Genomic DNA, 17,435 nt, shown 5'->3' with positions numbered 1-17,435 from the left:
GATGCTGTGGTCTACTGTATTAAAAGCTTTCCTTAGGTCGATAAAGAGTCCTAATGGATATTAATTTTTTTCATGTGTTGTGTAAAGCAAGTCTAGTATTTTTACAATTGCATCGTTTGTGCTTTTGCCTTCCCTGAAGCCAAGTTGGCAGGGGTTGAAGGTGCTTTGTGCTGTTATAAAGGAATACAGTGGACCCTCGGCTAATGATATTAATCCGTTCCAGAGAGCTTGTCCTTAGCTGAATTTATAGTTAGCCGATTTAATTTTCCCTCTAAGAAATATTGGAAATCCAATTAATCAAATACTACATGAAGAATAAGTGACACTTACCTTTATTGAAGATGTAGTGATGAGTAATGAGATGGGAGGAGGGAAGATGGAGGTGTATTATTGTTTGGAAGGGAAATCCCCTTCCATAAGGACTTTAGGTACCAAGTCCTTTTCTGGGGTTACTTCCTTTCTTTTTTTAATGCCACTGGGAACAACTTGACAGTCACTGGACCTCTGTCACATCAAAAATCTGTCCATAGAGGTCTGTACCTCGTGTTCCTTTAAGATTTTCCTAAAATGGGCCACAACATTGTCATTGTAAATGTCACCAGCACGGCTTGCAATAGCTGTGTCAGGGTGATTTTCATCCATAAAGGTTTGCACCTTTGTCCACATTGTACAAATGTCCTTAATCGTTGAAGAAGGCAACTTCCTCCATCTCTCTCTCCCCTCCTCTGAAGCAGTTTCCTCAGTTGTGGTCTCTTGCTGTTGCAGATGCTCTTGCAGCTCATCAGTGGTTAGTTCTTCATCGTTGTCCTCCACCAACTCTTCCACATCCTCCCCACTAACCTCCAACACCATGGACTTCCCCACTGCCACAATAGATTCCAAAATCCCTCTCTTGTACACATTGTGGCCATAATTTCCTCCAAGCCGAGTTCAAGGTCCTGTTAGTCACTCCCTCCCAAGCCTTACCTATAAGGTTTATGCAATTGAGGATACTAAAGTGATCTTTCCAAAAGTCTCGTAGGGTCAATGGAGTGTCTGAGGTCACTTCAAAGCACTTTTAAAACACTGCTTTGGTGTACAGTTTTTTGAAATTTGAAATGACCTGCTGGTCCATGGGCTGGAGGAGAGGAGTGGTATTAGGAGGCAAGAACTTGATGTTGATAAAACTCAAGTCCCCTGCAATTCATTCTGGCAAGTCTGAAGGATCAGCAGGAGCACTGTCTAATACCAGGAGGCACTTGAGGTCCAATTTATTTTCCAGGAGGTAATTTTTCACAGTGGGGCCAAACACATGATAAAACCAATCATAGAAAATGTCCCTAGTGACCCATGCCTTACTGTTTGCTCTCCACATCACACACAAATTAGTCTTGACGACATTGTTTTTCTTGAACACTCTGGGAATTTCAGTGATACACGAGTAGAGACTTCACTTTGCAATCCCCACTAGCATTACTACACAACATGAGAGTTACCCTGTCTTTCATAGGCTTGTGTCCTGGCAGTGCTTTTTCCTTCTGTGTAATGTAGGTCCTGTTTGGCATTTTCTTCCAAAGCAGGCCTGTTTCATCACATTTTTATTATTATAATCAAGGGGGAAGCGCTAAACCCGGAGGATTATACAGCGCCTAGGGGGGGATGTGGAAGGCATTCAGGCTTAATTCGGGGAACTGGAGCACAGATCCAATTCCCTAAATCAAGAGCCCCTCACCAACATCAAGGAACCTTCCTTGAGGGGCTGTTTCATCACAATTAAACACTTGATGGGGTTTTAATTTTTCAGTGTCTGTGTACTCCTTGAATTCCTGCACATATTTTTCAGCTGCCTTTTTGCCCAAACTGGCAGCCTCTCCATGCCTTACCACACTGTGTATGCCACTACGATTCTTAAATCTCTCAAACCAACTTTTGCTGACCTTAAATTCAATAACATCACCACTAGTTGCAGGCATTTTTTTAATTAAATTGTCATGCAACTGCCTTGCCTTTTCACATATTATTGATTGATGAATACTATCTCCTGATATTTGTTTTTCGTTTATCCACAACAACAACAGTCTCTCAACATCTACAAGTATTTGCGATCTCTGTTTCGAAAACATACTTCCACCTTGCACAACAACAGCTTCATTGATTGCCTTTCTGTTGGCCAAGATAGTAGCAGTGGTTGATCGGGGTTTGTTATTCAACCTGGCCAGCTCAGAGGCACATACTCCACTCTCATATTTTGAGATTATCTCTTTCTTCAGGTAATTTTCACCCTTTTTACCACAGGGTTGACACTAGAAGCTTTCTTGGGGCCCATGTGGCTTATTTATCAGTTACAAGCACTAAAAACGCAGGAATATTACAAAATGTATCACAGGTACACGTGGAACTGACCGCAGTGGCTTGTAAACAATGGGACACTAGCTGAAGGCAGGGCAGCTGAGGCGCACTCACTCTGGACGGACAGGCGGACACGTTCGGGATGAATGTTGTTACTCGAGTTTTTCACTGTTGGTCGAGCCAATTTTTTTTACGCAGAAACACATCGTTAGGCGATTTTATCGCCTAACAATGTCAGCATTGGTCGAGGGTCTGCTGTATGTTCTCTTGTGCACTAGTTTCTCAAAGATTTTGGATAGCAATGGTAAGTTTGATATTGGCCTCTAGTTGTTTACATCTGTGGAGTCACCACCTTTGTGTATTGGTGTAACCCTTGCTATCTTGAGTAGTGTCAGGAAAGTGCTGGCTTCTAGTGATTTGTTAGAGCAATGAAGTAGCAGGCGAAAGAACATGAGCCTCTCATTTGTACAATAATGGCGGGACTTGAGCCAGATTTCCTGATTTATTTTTAAGCGACTTAATAATCGTGGTGACGTCTGTGGGCTCTGTTGGTGCAAGATAGGAGGAGGTTGGAAAATTCCCGTCTAAGTAATCACTAGCTTGGGCATTGGTACCTGGGATTTTACTGGTGAGATTTAATCCTATGTTTGAGAAAAAGTCATTTATTGTGTTAATTGTATCAGTAGGCTGTAGTTTGGTTAGAACAATATCCTTTTTTTTTTTTAATTTGTGGGTGCCCAGAATCTGAGTGTGTCTTCCAGGTTTTTTTAATATCTCCTCTTGTTTTGGTGAATCTATTGTAGTAGTACAATTGTTTAGCCTTTCTTATTAGTTTGGTGAGGACTGATGCATAGTGTTTAATAATATCTTTATTAAGCCCTGTCTATATTGTTGTTCATATTGATGTTTCTTATCAGTTAGTTAGCCATGGGCAACCTAGCCATTTATTCGTGATCTGTTTCATTTTTATGGGACAAGTAAGTAATTTGTTAAGAAATATGTCTATCCAATCATTGATACAATTGGCACTGGAGAATTCTGTAGGCCAGTCAGCCGTACCTAGCTCTGTTGTGAAGTTAGTTATTGATGCCTCGTCATGGAGTCTAAAAGAGACCTTGTATTCCAGTGGTTGTTTACTAATGTTTGTTAAGAGGAAAGTGGGGTAGTGGTCAGTAGTGCTGTCTTTGATTATCCCTGATTTAAGGGGAGCTAGTGTATTAGTCCATACAGTGGACCCCCGAGTTTCGTGATTAACCCTTTCAGGGTCCGTCCCGTAGATCTACGGCTTCACGTTGAGTGTCCAAATCGTAGATCTACACCAAAATTCTAGCGCCGTCAAATTTAGTGCGAAAACGCTCATAGGCCTATATGTGAGAGAACGGGTCTGCGTGGTGGGTGTGCGCCATAAACAAAAAATCTAGGCGCCCGCATAGCATTGTGGGAACGCCGGCTCAGTTACTCTTGTTCACCATGCCTCATTGCAAGGCAGCACTCACTCCAAGGAAAATTGGGACTCTCCTCTTCCTATCTGATAGTTCTGACAGTGATGGAAGTGGAAATGAAGACGAATTCTTTGGCTTTGATCAGTTAGTGACAGAAAGGAATGACCAGGATATCGATAATAGTGCAGAAAACCCTGACGATCCTCAACCTTCTACCTCTGGTGTGGGCACTCCTCAGTCACGGTCCGTTGTACCTCAACGCAAGAGAAAACTATTATTTTCGCGTGGCCAGGCCTCTGACTTCAGTAATGATGATGATAGTGACGTGGATTGTGATTTTATTGCTCTTGACGATCATTCGAGTAGTGATAGTGAGGAATCATATTCACCAGTGAAGCGTCGGTATGTACGCCGCCGCATGCACTCGGGTAGTGTACCCTATGCCGTGCCCAGGGGACACAGTACATCCCGGAATACATCCCCTGGCCCTACACCAGGTATAGACAGTGATAGTGAGGATGATGTGGCTACACTTGGCATAGATAGACCACAGGCATCAGTAGATGGTGGTAGTGGTGATGGTAGTGCCACGGCCATGCGTGACTCACCAACCCAGGCTGGGACCCACGCTGCTGACTCCGCAGTTCAAGGACAAAGCAGAGCATCAGCCACCAGCCCACCACAACCACAACTACCCGCACAACCAGCCTATGGTGTCCAGTATCCGCCAGCAAACCGTATCTGGGATTGGCAGCAAAATCCCAATTTTGTTCCCAAGCCCCACCACTTTGATGACTCTCAAAGTGGAATTCTACTAACTTGTCCCTTGGAAACACTGCAAATGAACTGGAATTCTTTGAACTATTCTTTGACCAGCCATTGATGGAAACTATTGTCAGGGAAAGTAACAAGTATTTTGAGTACACCATGGCAAATATGATCATATCACCACAGTCAAGACTACACCAGTGGAAAAAGACGACTGTTGCAGAAATGTATTTGCTTTTTGCAACAATAATGCTTATGCCTCATGTCTATAAGCATAATATAAAAGCATACTGGTCCACAGATCGGCTAATTTCTACCCCGGTCTTCAGTGAAATCATCCCAGTGAACAGGTTTATCTTACTGTTACGTATGTTGCACTTCTCTGACAAAAACCAGGCCTGACAGAAGTGACAGGTTATACAAGATTAGAAATGTTTTTATGTATCTCAAACAAAAGTTCAGCATGTACTTTTATCCATTCAAGAATCTTGTAATTGACGAGTCTTTGATTTTGTTCAAAGGTAGGCTGTCATTCAAGCAGTATATACCGAGCAAGAGGAAATGCTTTGGTATAAAACTGTTTGTACTCTGTGATTGTGACAGTGGCCTGGTATTGGATATTGTTGTATACACGGGAAGTAAAACATTGAAAGATACCAAGATGTTATTGGGTATCTCAGGTGACGTAGTGAGAAGCATGATGGCACCTTATCTTGGTAAGGGGCATACATTATATACCGATAACTGGTACACAAGCTCTTTACTCAGTGATTTCTTGTGAGTGAACAAGACAGATGTGTGTGGCACAGTGCGTTTTAATCGTAAACATATGCCCAGGCTCAACGTGGTGATGACGTGCAGGTGTTTACTGCCAATGACATCATGGCATTACAGTGGCATGACAAACGAGATGTCACATTGTTGGCAACCATTCACCGTACCGAAATGCAAGACAGTGGCAAAGTTGATCGAGTGACTAATGAACGTTTTCGAAAACCAGTGACAGTGATTGATTATACACAAAACATGCGCTTGGTTGACAAATGTGACATGCAGATTGGCTTTGTTGATTGTGTTCGTAAAAGTTACAAGTGGTACATGAAACTTTTCTTCCATCTCATGGACATTTCAATGCTCAATGCATATAATATGTACCAAATGAAGACTGGCAACAGACCACCATATGGTGAATTTTGTTTGTCTGTTGTCAGACAACTCATAATGAAGTACCAGGTAACAACACCTGCTGTACAACAAGGTCCTCAAACTCCTCAGAATATACCCAAGCGTTTGAGGAGGGAAGGTGATCATTTCATTATACAGCTTCCTTCAACTCAGAAGAAATTTGCTCAGAAGAGATGCATCGTCTGTGCACAAACAAAACGACGGCAACAAAGACGCAAAGACACTCGGTTTATGTGTGAGGAATGTAAGGTACCTCTGTGCATGGTGCCTTGTTTCAAGGAGTTCCACAAGCTCCAGCAGTTCTAAAACCATGTCCAGTGATTGTAAATATGTAAATATATGATAGAACATTAGTATTATACAAGATTTGTGCATGTTTATTGTAATAAACAACAGTGGTAAACAATAATATGATAATAACTTTAGTGCAGTTATTGTGTTCAATACAGTGAGTTTATATATATACATTATATACAGTATTGGTCTCTCAGGCCCCAAATGTTAGTAGGAAAAGAAAAAATTAGAAAAGAAAAAACTACAAAAAACTTTAAATGAAGTAATGCACATATGTGGAAATCGTCGATGTTGCCACCACCACGTCATTTTGGGTCAACTTCTCGGCACTGTATCTCGGTAAGTACTGATCAGAAAATTTTTTTGTCTTATTACCTTCACAAAAATATACTCTTTAATTCTGTAAGAAAAAAATTATTTTTTTTTTTTTTTCAAAATTTCTTGGACACTGGAGCACCACTTCAGATTTTGGCCTTGGACCCTGAAGGGGTTAATTCGTTCCAGAGAGCCTGCCGAAAGTCGAAATTCACGACACTCGAAACCATTTTCCCCATAAGAAATAATGGAAATAAAATTAATCCGTTCCGGACACCCAAAAATATTAAAATAAAATATTTTTTCAAATTAAATAAAGATTTACATACTGAAAACAATCAGAAATCAAGTACATGCATTAAAAAAAATAATAACATTACACTTACCTTTACTGAAGATTTCTGGGTGAATGGAAGATGGGAGGAGGGGATAGGAGGAAGGTGTACACTATTGTTTGGAAGGAGAATCTCCTTCCATTAGGACTTCAGGTATGAAGTCCTTATCTGGGGTTACTTCCCTTCTTTGTTTTTTAAAGACACTGGGACTAGGAACAACTTGAGAGCCACTGGACCCCTGTCGCACAAAATATCTGTCCAGAGAGCTCTGTTTCTGGCGTTTCTTTAAGATTTGTCTGAAGTGGGACACAACACTGTCATTGTACATGTTGCCAATACGGCCTGCAACAGCTTTGCCAGGGTGAAGTTCATCCATAAATGTTTGCGCTTCAGTCCACTTTGCACAAATGTCCTTAATCTTTGAAGAAGGCACCTTCCTCCATCTCTCTTCCTCCTCCTCTGCAGCAGTTTCCTGAGCTGTGATCTGTTGCTGTTGCAGATGAAGCTCTTGCAGCTCTTCAGTGGTTAGCTCTTCCCTGTGGTCCTCCACCAACTCTTCCACTTCCTCACTAGTCACCTCCAACCCCAGGGAGATCCCCAATGCCACAATAGTTTCCACAAATGGCATAGGCTCCTTAGGGTCAGCCACAAACCCTTCAAAATCCCTCTCTTCTACACAATCTGGCCACAAATTTCTCCAAGCAGAGTTCAAAGTCCTGGAAGTCACTCCCTCCCAAGACTTACCTATAAGGTTTATGCAATGGAGGATATTAAAGTGATCTTTTCAGAACTCTCTTAGGGTCAATTCAGTGTCTGAGGTCACTTCAAAGCACTTTTGAAACACTGCTTTTGTGTAGAGTTTTTTGAAGTTTGAAGTGACCTGCTTGTCCATGGGCTGGAGGAGAGGAGTTGTATTAGGGGGCAAGAACTTCACCGTGATGAAACTAAACTCCTCCACTATTTGCTCTTCTAAGTCTGGAGGATGAGCAGGAGCATTGTCCATTACCAGGAGGCACTTGAGTGGCAATTTATTTTCCAGGAGGTATTTCTTCACACTGGGGCTAAACACTTCATTAAACCAGTCTAGGAAAATATCTCTTGTAACCCATGCCTTACTGTTAGCCTTCCACATCACACACAAATTACTCTTGGCGACACTGTATTTCTTGAACATTCTAGGATTTTCAGATACACCAGTAAAGGCTTCACTTTAAAATCCCCACTAGCATTACTACAAAACATGAGAGTAAGCCTATCCTTCATAGGCTTGTGTCCTGGGAGTGCCGTTTCCTTCTGCGTGATGTAGGTCCTCTTTGTCATTTTCTTCCAAAAGAGGCCTGTTTTGTCACAATTAAACACATGTTGGGGTTTGAATTCTCCTGTACAAACTTCTCAGCTGCAATTTTGTCAGAACTGGCAGCCTCACCATGCCTTATCACACTGTGAATGCCACTACGCTTCTTAAATCTCTCAAACCAACCTTTGCTGGCCTTAAAATCACAAGCATTGCCACTTGTTGCAGGCATTTTCTTTACGAGATCGTCATTCAACTGCCTTGCCTTTTCACATGTTACCGACTGCGTAACACTATCTCCTGCTAACTGTTTTTTGGTAATCCACACCAACAATAACCTCTCCACTTCTTCGAGGATTTGTGATCTCCTTTTTGTCAGCATATCCACCTCTTTTGCAACAACAGCACACTTTACTTCCTTTCCTTTCGCCACGATCGAAGTGATGGTTGAATGGGGTTTGCCATACATCCTGGCAAGCTCTGTAACACGCACTCCACTCTCATATTTTTCAATGATTTCCTTCTTGAATTCGATCGTGTTCCTCACTTTCTTTATGAAAGGGCTTGCATTAGCTTTCCTTGGGCCCATGGTGACTTATTTAGCAGTTGCAATCACAAAAAAAATGGATTATTACATATGAACCCGCGGGGTGATGGTCACATGTTGGTAAACAATGGCACACTGAGCGTGAATGGCGTGGGAGACTGGCTTTGTGTGCGTGGTGATGGGTGGACGGTCGCCGAATCATGAGTCTAATCACGATACTCGAGGCCAAATTTTGCCCCAAAAAACTTGCCGAAAGTCGAATTTCACGAAAGTCGATGCTGCCGAAACTAGAGGGTCCACTGCATATGGTCAATTATGGTTGTATTTGTCTCAGCCTGGTTGGTTTTGTTATTGCTGGTATGAGTAGTGTGTTCATATTGTTGATGAAATCAGTTACTCACTGTTAATGTTGAAGTCTCTGGCTAGGAGAAGGTGGTGCTAACCTTATTATAACAAGCACGATTTAATTTAGCCTAATCCAACTATATATATTTTAGATAAGTTTACAATAATTTAATAAACAAACACAATGAAATATTTTCTTTCATTATGCTCAGAATGATTTTTGCGAAATTATTGCATACACAAATTTTCGCTTGCCTTATTCGGCAAGAAGATTGTTGTTATGTAAACCAAAATTGCACAACCTGTATATATATATTTATTTTTATATATTATACTTTACTGTTTCTTTTTAGGTCACTCTGCCTCGGTTGGATACGGGTCATTTGTTAAAAAATAAGAAAAATAAGGAAAATTTTATTTTATTTCAGCACAGTACAATGCTTGTACAGAGATGGGTGACATTTAGCTGTGCATGTAGATAACCCATAGTTATATGCAGAGCATTTTGGGCAAACTTATGCCTAAGTTAAGACTACAGTGGCAGTAACTAATTAATTGCTTTTATATATGAACATAAAGGGTTCATAAACAATAAATTTAGGAATTACAAGAACAAGCAAACAGTGTTTAATCAGGGTTGGATTATGAATACAGGTAATGAGAATAAGACTAGTTTTTCACATGTTTATGGTTAAAAGAATTGTTTTACATATTAATATACATATGTGTCGAGCAATGGACCGAGTTATTGTTTGTACTGCGGCCTTTTGTTGATTTATTGGCTTGAGGTGATTTGCTGTTGTGGATCCCCAGGCACAAATAGCTTTGGTGAGCTAGGGGTAGATTAGTGTGTGGTATACTATAAGTGTAAACAGTGCTGTACGAGATACATAATGTATCTTGGAGAGGATTCCAACTGTTTTGGACACTTATTTTTGGTAATGGGTTGGATGTGGTTTTGTATTTTTATATATGGATGTGATTATATTTTTGTGAAGCAGTAGTGCTCAAAGATTGCTTGAGTTGAAGAGCTCTTGATCATCACTGAATTATACCTGATTGGTTTCCATTCCTGTAGGTGCTGTATGAACCCTGTGGGTATAGCTAACTGCCCTCCCTCCTATGAATGTAATTCTGAGGCAGGAGACTTTGGACATATTGATTAACTGCCTGTAAGATTTATAAATAAAGCCTGTAGCTTTTACATGATACTTATTGCTTTGCAGGTGATAATGAAAGCGAAGAGACGTAAGAAGAATGACATCTTGGTGTGATGTGGAGTACAGCAGACCTTAGGACTATGGTGTTATTGGGATCTTCATTAAAGTTGCTTTACCTTGGGATACATAAGGAGGGAGTTTAATCAATGTTGTTATTTATATGTTAGAAATGATAAACATTTTCATGTATTGAAATTGATGATGAGTCTCATGCAAGGTTGTACAAAAATTTAAAATAGTTTTTTATAAGCATGAGTTAAGAAGCAGCAGTAATGGTCAACACTGAAAGTGTTTAACCCGTAAACGGGCAGAAATGTTGCCGATATACCTTTTTTCTCATTTTTATGTTCTGATAATTACAATTTAGAGTAGTTCTTGTCATATCATAACCAATCTGTTCTGACACTAATACAGTAGGGCCCCACTTATTCGGCAGGTTAGGTTCCAGGCTACTGCCGGAAAACAGAACTCCATATTTTCCATTTATAAATGCCAGATAAGTTTACACTAGCATATATTAAGTTAGCAGTAGAACTAGGCATTAAGAAGTAAAATACACAGTACACTCATTATTTATCTCAAAATATTTGTAGTCTTAATGTAGGGCAGAAGGTGAGTAGTATTTACTCTAAGAAGTCAGGTGTGGTAGCCCTCCTGGCCACCCCACCCACACGTACTATACTACGATGCTTAAAGCTCCCTAGAGCGATAAAATGCATGTACACTACACACATTACTTACCTTAAAATATTTGTAGTCTTAATGTAGGGTGACAAGGCAAGGCAGTTGCATGATGATCTCATAAAGAAAATGCCTGCAACGAGTGGTGATGCTTGTGATTTTAAGGCCAGCAAAGGTTGGTTTGAGAGATTTAAGAAGCTTCGCGGCATTCACAGTGTGATAAGGCATGGTGAGGCTGCCAGTTCTGACAAAAAAGCAACTGAGAAGTTTGTACAGGAGTTTAAGGAGTGTGTAGACACTGGAGAATTCAAACGCCAACAAGTGTTTGTGACGAAACAGGCCTCTTTTGGAAGAAAATGCCAAAGAGGACCTACATTACGCAGGAGGAAATGGCACTCCCAGGACACAAGCCTATGAAGGATAGGCTTGCTCTCACATTTTGTAGTAATGCTAGTGGGGATTGCAAAGTGAAGCCTTTACTGGTGTATCACTCTGAAAATCCCAGTGTGTTCAAGAAAAACAGCGTTGCCAAGATTAATTTGTGTGTGATGTGGAAGGCATGGGTCACAAGGGGAATTTTCCTAGACTGGTTTAATGAAGTGTTTAGCCCCAGTGTGAAGAAATACCTCCTGGAAAATAAATTGCCACTCAAGTGCCTCCTGGTAATGGACAATGCTCCTGCTCATCCTCCAGACTTGGAAGAGCAAATGGTGGAGGAGTTTAGTTTCATCACGGTGAAGTTCTTGCCCCTAAAACAACTCTCGTCCAGCCCATGGACCAGCTGGTCATTTCAAACTTCAAAAATCTGTACACCAAAGCAGTGTTTCAAAAGTGCTTTGAGGTGACCTCAGACACTGAATTGACCCTAAGAGAGTTCTGGAAAGATCACTTCAGTATCCTCACTTGCATAAACCTTATAGGTAAGGCTTGGGAAGGAGTGACTTGCAGAACTTTGAATCTGCTTGGAGAAAATTGGAGGGATTTTGAAGGGTTTGGGGCTGACCCTAAAGAGCCTATGCCAGTTGTGGAATCTATTGTGGCATTGAGAAAGTCCCTGGGGTTGGAGGTGAGTGGCGAGGATGTGGAAGAGTTGGTGGAGGACCACAGGGAAGAGCTGCAAGGCTTCATCTGCAACAGCAAGAGATCACAGCTCAGGAAATTGCTGCAGAGGAGGAGCCTTCTTCAAAGATAAAGGACATTTGCACAAAGTTGACTGAAAAGCAAACATTTAAGGATGAGCTTCACCCTGACAGAGCTGTTGCAGGCCATATTGGCAACATGTACAATGACAGTGTTGTCCCACTTCAGACAAATCTTAAAGAAACGCCAGAAACAGAGCTCTCTGGACAGATATTTTGTGCAACAGGGGTCCAGTGACTCTCAAGTTGTTCCCAGTGTCTTTAAAAAAACAAAGAAGGGAAGTAACCCCAGATAAGGACTTGGTACCTGAAGTCCTAATGGAAGGAGATTCTCCTTCCAAACAATAGTGTACACCTTCCTCCTATCCCCTCCTGTCTTCCATCCACCCAGAAATCTTCAGTAAAGGTAAGCGTGCATGAGCGTGTTAGATAGGAGTGAATGGAGACGAATGATACTTGGGACCTGACGATCTGTTGGAGTGTGAGCAGGGTAATATTTAGTGAAGGGATTCAGGGAAACCGGTTATTTTCATATAGTTGGACTTGAGTCCTGGAAATGGGAAGTACAGTGGACCCCCGCATACCGATTTTAATCCGTGCAAGAGGGGTCATTGGTATGCGAAATAATCGGTATGCGAATGAATTTTCCCCATAAGAAATAATGGAAATCAAATTAATCCGTGCAAGACACCCAAAAGTATGAAAAAAAAAAAATTTTACCACATGAAATGTTAATTTTAATACACACAAACTGAAAAAGGCATGCACACTTACATGACACTTACTTTTATTGAAGATCTGGTGATGATTGATTGGATGGGAGGAGGGGAGAGAGAGTGTTAGTGTTTAGAAGGGGAATCCCCTTCCATTAAGACTTGAGGTGTCGAGTCCTTTTCTGGGGTTACTTCCCTTCTTCTTTTAATGCCACTAGGACCAGCTTCAGAGTCACTGGACTTCTTTCGCACAACATATCTGTCCATAGTGGCCTGTACCTCTCGTTCCTTTATGACTTCCCTAAAGTGTTTCACAACATTGTCAGTGTACAGGTTGCCAACACGGCTTGCAATAGCTGTGTGAGGGTGATTCTCATCCATAAAGGTTTGCACTTTCAGCCACATTGCACAGATTTCCTTAATCTCTGTAGTAGGCAACTTCTTCAATTTCTCTCTCCCCTCCTCTGAACCAGTTTCCTCAGGTCTGGCCTCTTGCTGTTGAAGTTGATCTATCAGCTCATCAGTGGTTAGTTCTTCATTGTCCTCCTCCACCAACTCTTCCACATCCTCCCCAAGGACTTTCCCAATGCCACAATGGATTCCTCAACTGGCATAATCCTCTCAGGGTTAGCCTCAAACCCTTCAAAATCCCTTTTGTCTACACATTCTGGCCACAGTTTCTTCCAAGCAGAGTTCAAGGTCTTCTTAGTCACTCCCTCCCAAGCCTTACCTATAAGGTTTACACAATTGAGGATATTAAAGTGCTCTCTCCAAAACTCTCTTAGAGTCAGTTGAGTTTCCGAGGTCACTACAAAGCACCTTTCAAACAGAGCTTTTGTGTACAGTTTTTTGAAGTTTGCAATAACCTGCTGGTCCATGGGCTGCAGGAGAGGAGTGGTATTAGGAGGCAAAAACTTCACCTTAATGAATTTCATGTCCCCATAAAGTCGCTCTGCCACGTCTGTAGGATGACCAGGGGCATTGTCTAACACCAGGAGGCACTTAAGTTCTAATTTCTTTTCAGTTAGGTAATCTTTCACATTGGGGGCAAATGCATGGTGTAACCAGTCATAGAAAAAGTCCCTAGTGACCCATGCCTTACTGTTTGCCCTCCACAGCACACACAAATTCTCCTTGAGGACATTCTTTTGCCTGAACGCTCTGGGAGTTTCAGAGTGATACACTAATAAAGGCTTCACTTTGCAATCACCAGTAGCATTGGAACACATCAACAAAGTAAGCCTGTCTTTCATAGGCTTATGTCCTGGGAGTGCCTTTTCCTCCCTCCTGAGTAATGTAGGTCCTGCTTGGCATTTTCTTCCAAAACAGGCCTGTTTCATCACAATTAAACACTTGTTCAGGTTTCAGTCCTTCAGTCTCTATGTACTCCTTGAATTCATGCACATATTTTTCAGCCGCTTTGTGGTCCGAACTGGCAGCCTCACCATGCCTTATCACACTATGTATGCCACTACGCTTCTTAAATCTCTCAAACCAACCTTTGCTGGCCTTAAATTCACTCACATCAGCACTACCTGCAGGCATTTTTTTAATTAAATCCTCATGCAACTTCCTAGCCTTTTCGCTTATGATCGCTTGAGAGACGCTATCTCCTGCTAGCTGTTTTTCATTTAGCCACACCAATAAGAGTCTCTCAACATCTTCCATCACTTGCGATCTTTGTTTCGAAAACACAGTTAAACCTTTGGCAAGAACAGCTTCCTTGATTGCCTTTCTGGTGCCCACAATAGTAGCGATGGTTGATTGGGGTTTCTTGTACAACCTGACCAGGTCGGCGATACGCACTCCACTTTCATACTTATCAATGATCTCTTTCTTCATCTCTATTGGAATTCTCACCCTTATTGCTGTAGGGTTGGCACTAGAAGCTTTCTTGGGGCCCATGGTCACTTATTTTCCAGAAAAATCACCGAAAACACTGTAATAATACGAAATATTCCGATTGTATGCTTGGATGTTACCGCGGAGGCTGGCTGGTAAACAATGCCACCGGCGGCACATGTGAGGCTGGCTGAGGGCGCACATTGGACGCGTCTCGGACGAAAATCGGTGAGCGGGTTTTTAAGCGGTATGCGAGGCAAAATTTTTGCGATTAAAGCAAGCGGTATGCGGATTAATCGTTATGTGATGCCATCGGTATGCGGGAGTCCACTGTACAATGCCTGCACTTTAAAGGAGGGGTATGTTGTGTATCTTTATACGTATATGCTTCTAAACTGTTGTATTCTGAGCACCTCTGCAAAAGCAGTGATAATGTGTGGGTGTGGTGAAAGTGTTGAATGATGAAAGTATTTTCTTTTTGGGGATTTTCTTTCCTTTTTGGGTCACCCTGCCTCGGTGGGAGACGGCCGACTTGTTGAAAAAAAAAAAAGTGTATGTACTTGATTTCTCATTGTTTTCAGTATGTAAATCTTTATTTAATCTGAAAAAAAAAATTATTTTAATGTTTTTGGGCTGTATAGCCGTTGTGGCTTAGCGCTTCTTTTTGATTATAATAATAATTTAATATTTTTGGGTGTCTGGAATGGATTAATTTTATTTCCATTATTTCTTATGCGGAAAATGGTTTTGCCATTCGGCAGACTCTCTGGAACGGATTAATTATGAAACTCGGGGTTCCACTGTATTTGTAGAAAGTCGTGTGGGAGGTATTGCATCCAGAGAGCCACCCCACACAATAGGCTGTCCAATTCATTGTAATGAGGACACCAGAGCACTCTAGGATGATTTGAGTAGACTGATGCAATGGTCAGAGAAGTGGCAGATGCAGTTCTGGTTAGTAGTAATCTAAAGCCAGAATTCTTGGCTTCATATCTAGAAGTATAAATAATAGAAGTCCTCAGGTTGTTCTTCAACTCTATATATCCTTGGTTAGGTCTCATTTAGACTATGCTGCTCAGTTCTGTTGCAGTGTTCCTTCTTTCTTATGTCACATAGCCACCCACCCAGAGCTTTTTTTTTCTTTTATTTTTCTTTGTAAAGTTTAATACATTTTTTTTTTATAAAAATACTAACATTAGTGACCTCAAGACTGTACTTTCTCTGGAAGTGTGTTTATTACAGAATGTAAGGAATAATAATAGTAATAAAAGAATGGTAATGGTATACAGAGCATTTACTATAATCAAGGGGTAGCACTAAACCCATAGGATTATGCAGTGCCTGTGGGGGGGGATGTGGAAGGTATTCAGGGAAGTGGAGCACAGCTCCAATGCCCTAGATTAAGAGCCCCTCAGCAACATCAAGGAACCTTCCATGAGAGAACAAATTAGGTCAGTTTTGTCCCAGGATGTGACCCACACCAGTCTAACTTTCCAGCCGTACCAGAGGAGATTCGAACACTGGACTTAAGTGAGAGACCAAAGTGCGCTACAAATCGAGCTAAGAATCTTTCAAAGTTCGTTGGAGTTGAAAACACCTGAAAACATGCATTCACAATTGAAAAATTACATGGAACTTTGAGGAACAAAATATAATTTTTATATGTATAAAATATGCAAGACAAGCCATGAAGAGGAGAGTGGAATTATTTACCTCAAGTACTTCCGCACTCAGTGCATCATCAGGAACTATGCAGTGTTGCAAGGCAACAACTGAAACAGTGAAAGGAAGTTTTCTCAAAGCACAGTGCAGGTTTGTCACCTGATGAAGCACTGAGAAGTGTGAAAGTACTTGAGCTAAAGATTTTAACACTTTCCCCCATATTTAAGATTGCGTGTCTATATATACGTTATATATATATATATATATATATATATATATATATATATATATATATATATATATATATATATATAACATATATTATATATATATATATATTATATATATATATATATATATATATATATATATATATATATATATATATATATAGGTAGTAGGTTGGTAGACAGCAACCACCCAGGGAGGTACTACCGTCCTGCCAAGTGAGTGTAAAACGAAGCCTGTGATTGTTTTACATGATGGTAGGATTGCTGATGTCTTTTGTCTGTCTCATAAATATGCAAGATTACAGGCATGTCTTGCTACTTCTACTTACACTTAGGTCACACTACACATACATGTACACATTTATTTATACACACTCATCTGAGTTTTCTTTGATTTTATCTTAATAGTTCTTGGTCTTATTAATTTTCCTTTTATATCCATGGGGAAGTGGAATAAGAATCTTTCCTCCGTAAGCCATGCGTGTTGTAAAAGTCAACTAAAATGCCGGGAACAATGGGCTAGTAACCCCTTTTCCTGTAAAGATTACTAAAAAGAATAAGAAGAAGAAAATTGTCAAAGTGGGAAGTCTGAATGTGCGTGGATGTTGTGCAGATGATAAGAAAGAGATGATTGTGGATGTTATGAATGAGAAGAAGCTGGATGTCCTGGCTTTAAGTGAAACAAAGCTGAAGGGGGTGGGAGAGTTTCAGTGGAGAGGAATAAATGGGATTAGGTCAGGGGTTTCAAATAGAGTTAGAGCTAAAGAAGGAGTAGCAATAATGTTGAAGGATAAGCTATGGCAGGAAAAGAGGGACTATAAATGTATTAATTCAAGGATTATGTGGAGTAAAATAAAGATTGGATGTGAAAAGTGGGTTATAATAAGCGTGTATGCACCTGGAGAAGAGAGAAGTGTAGAGGAGAGAGAGAGATTTTGGGAAATGTTGAGTGAATGTGTGGGGAGTTTTGAATCAAGTGTGAGAGTAATGGTGGTTGGGGATTTCAATGCTAAAGTGGGTAAAAATGTTATGGAAGGAGTAGTAGGTAAATTTGGGGTGCCAGGGGTAAATGTAAATGGGGAGCCTTTAATTGAG

General features: G+C 40.9%; 1 long non-coding RNA gene across 1 annotated transcript in view; it reads left to right on the top strand.

The window, feature by feature from the left end:
• Positions 1-13,336, top strand: part of LOC138852347 (uncharacterized) — a 66,203-nt gene extending 52,867 nt beyond the window's left edge. Inside the window, exon 3 of the long non-coding RNA XR_011391675.1 lies at positions 10,080-13,336. This is a non-coding gene — a long non-coding RNA (uncharacterized lncRNA). The remainder of the gene's footprint in view (positions 1-10,079) is intronic.
• The last annotated feature ends 4,099 nt before the right edge of the window (positions 13,337-17,435 follow it).

Source organism: Cherax quadricarinatus, chromosome 1 (assembly GCF_038502225.1).
Source record: "Cherax quadricarinatus isolate ZL_2023a chromosome 1, ASM3850222v1, whole genome shotgun sequence".
Classification (NCBI taxonomy): Eukaryota; Metazoa; Arthropoda; class Malacostraca; order Decapoda; family Parastacidae; genus Cherax; species Cherax quadricarinatus.
Note: the sequence above shows the minus strand (reverse complement) of the source record. Positions and strands in the feature narration are given on the sequence as shown.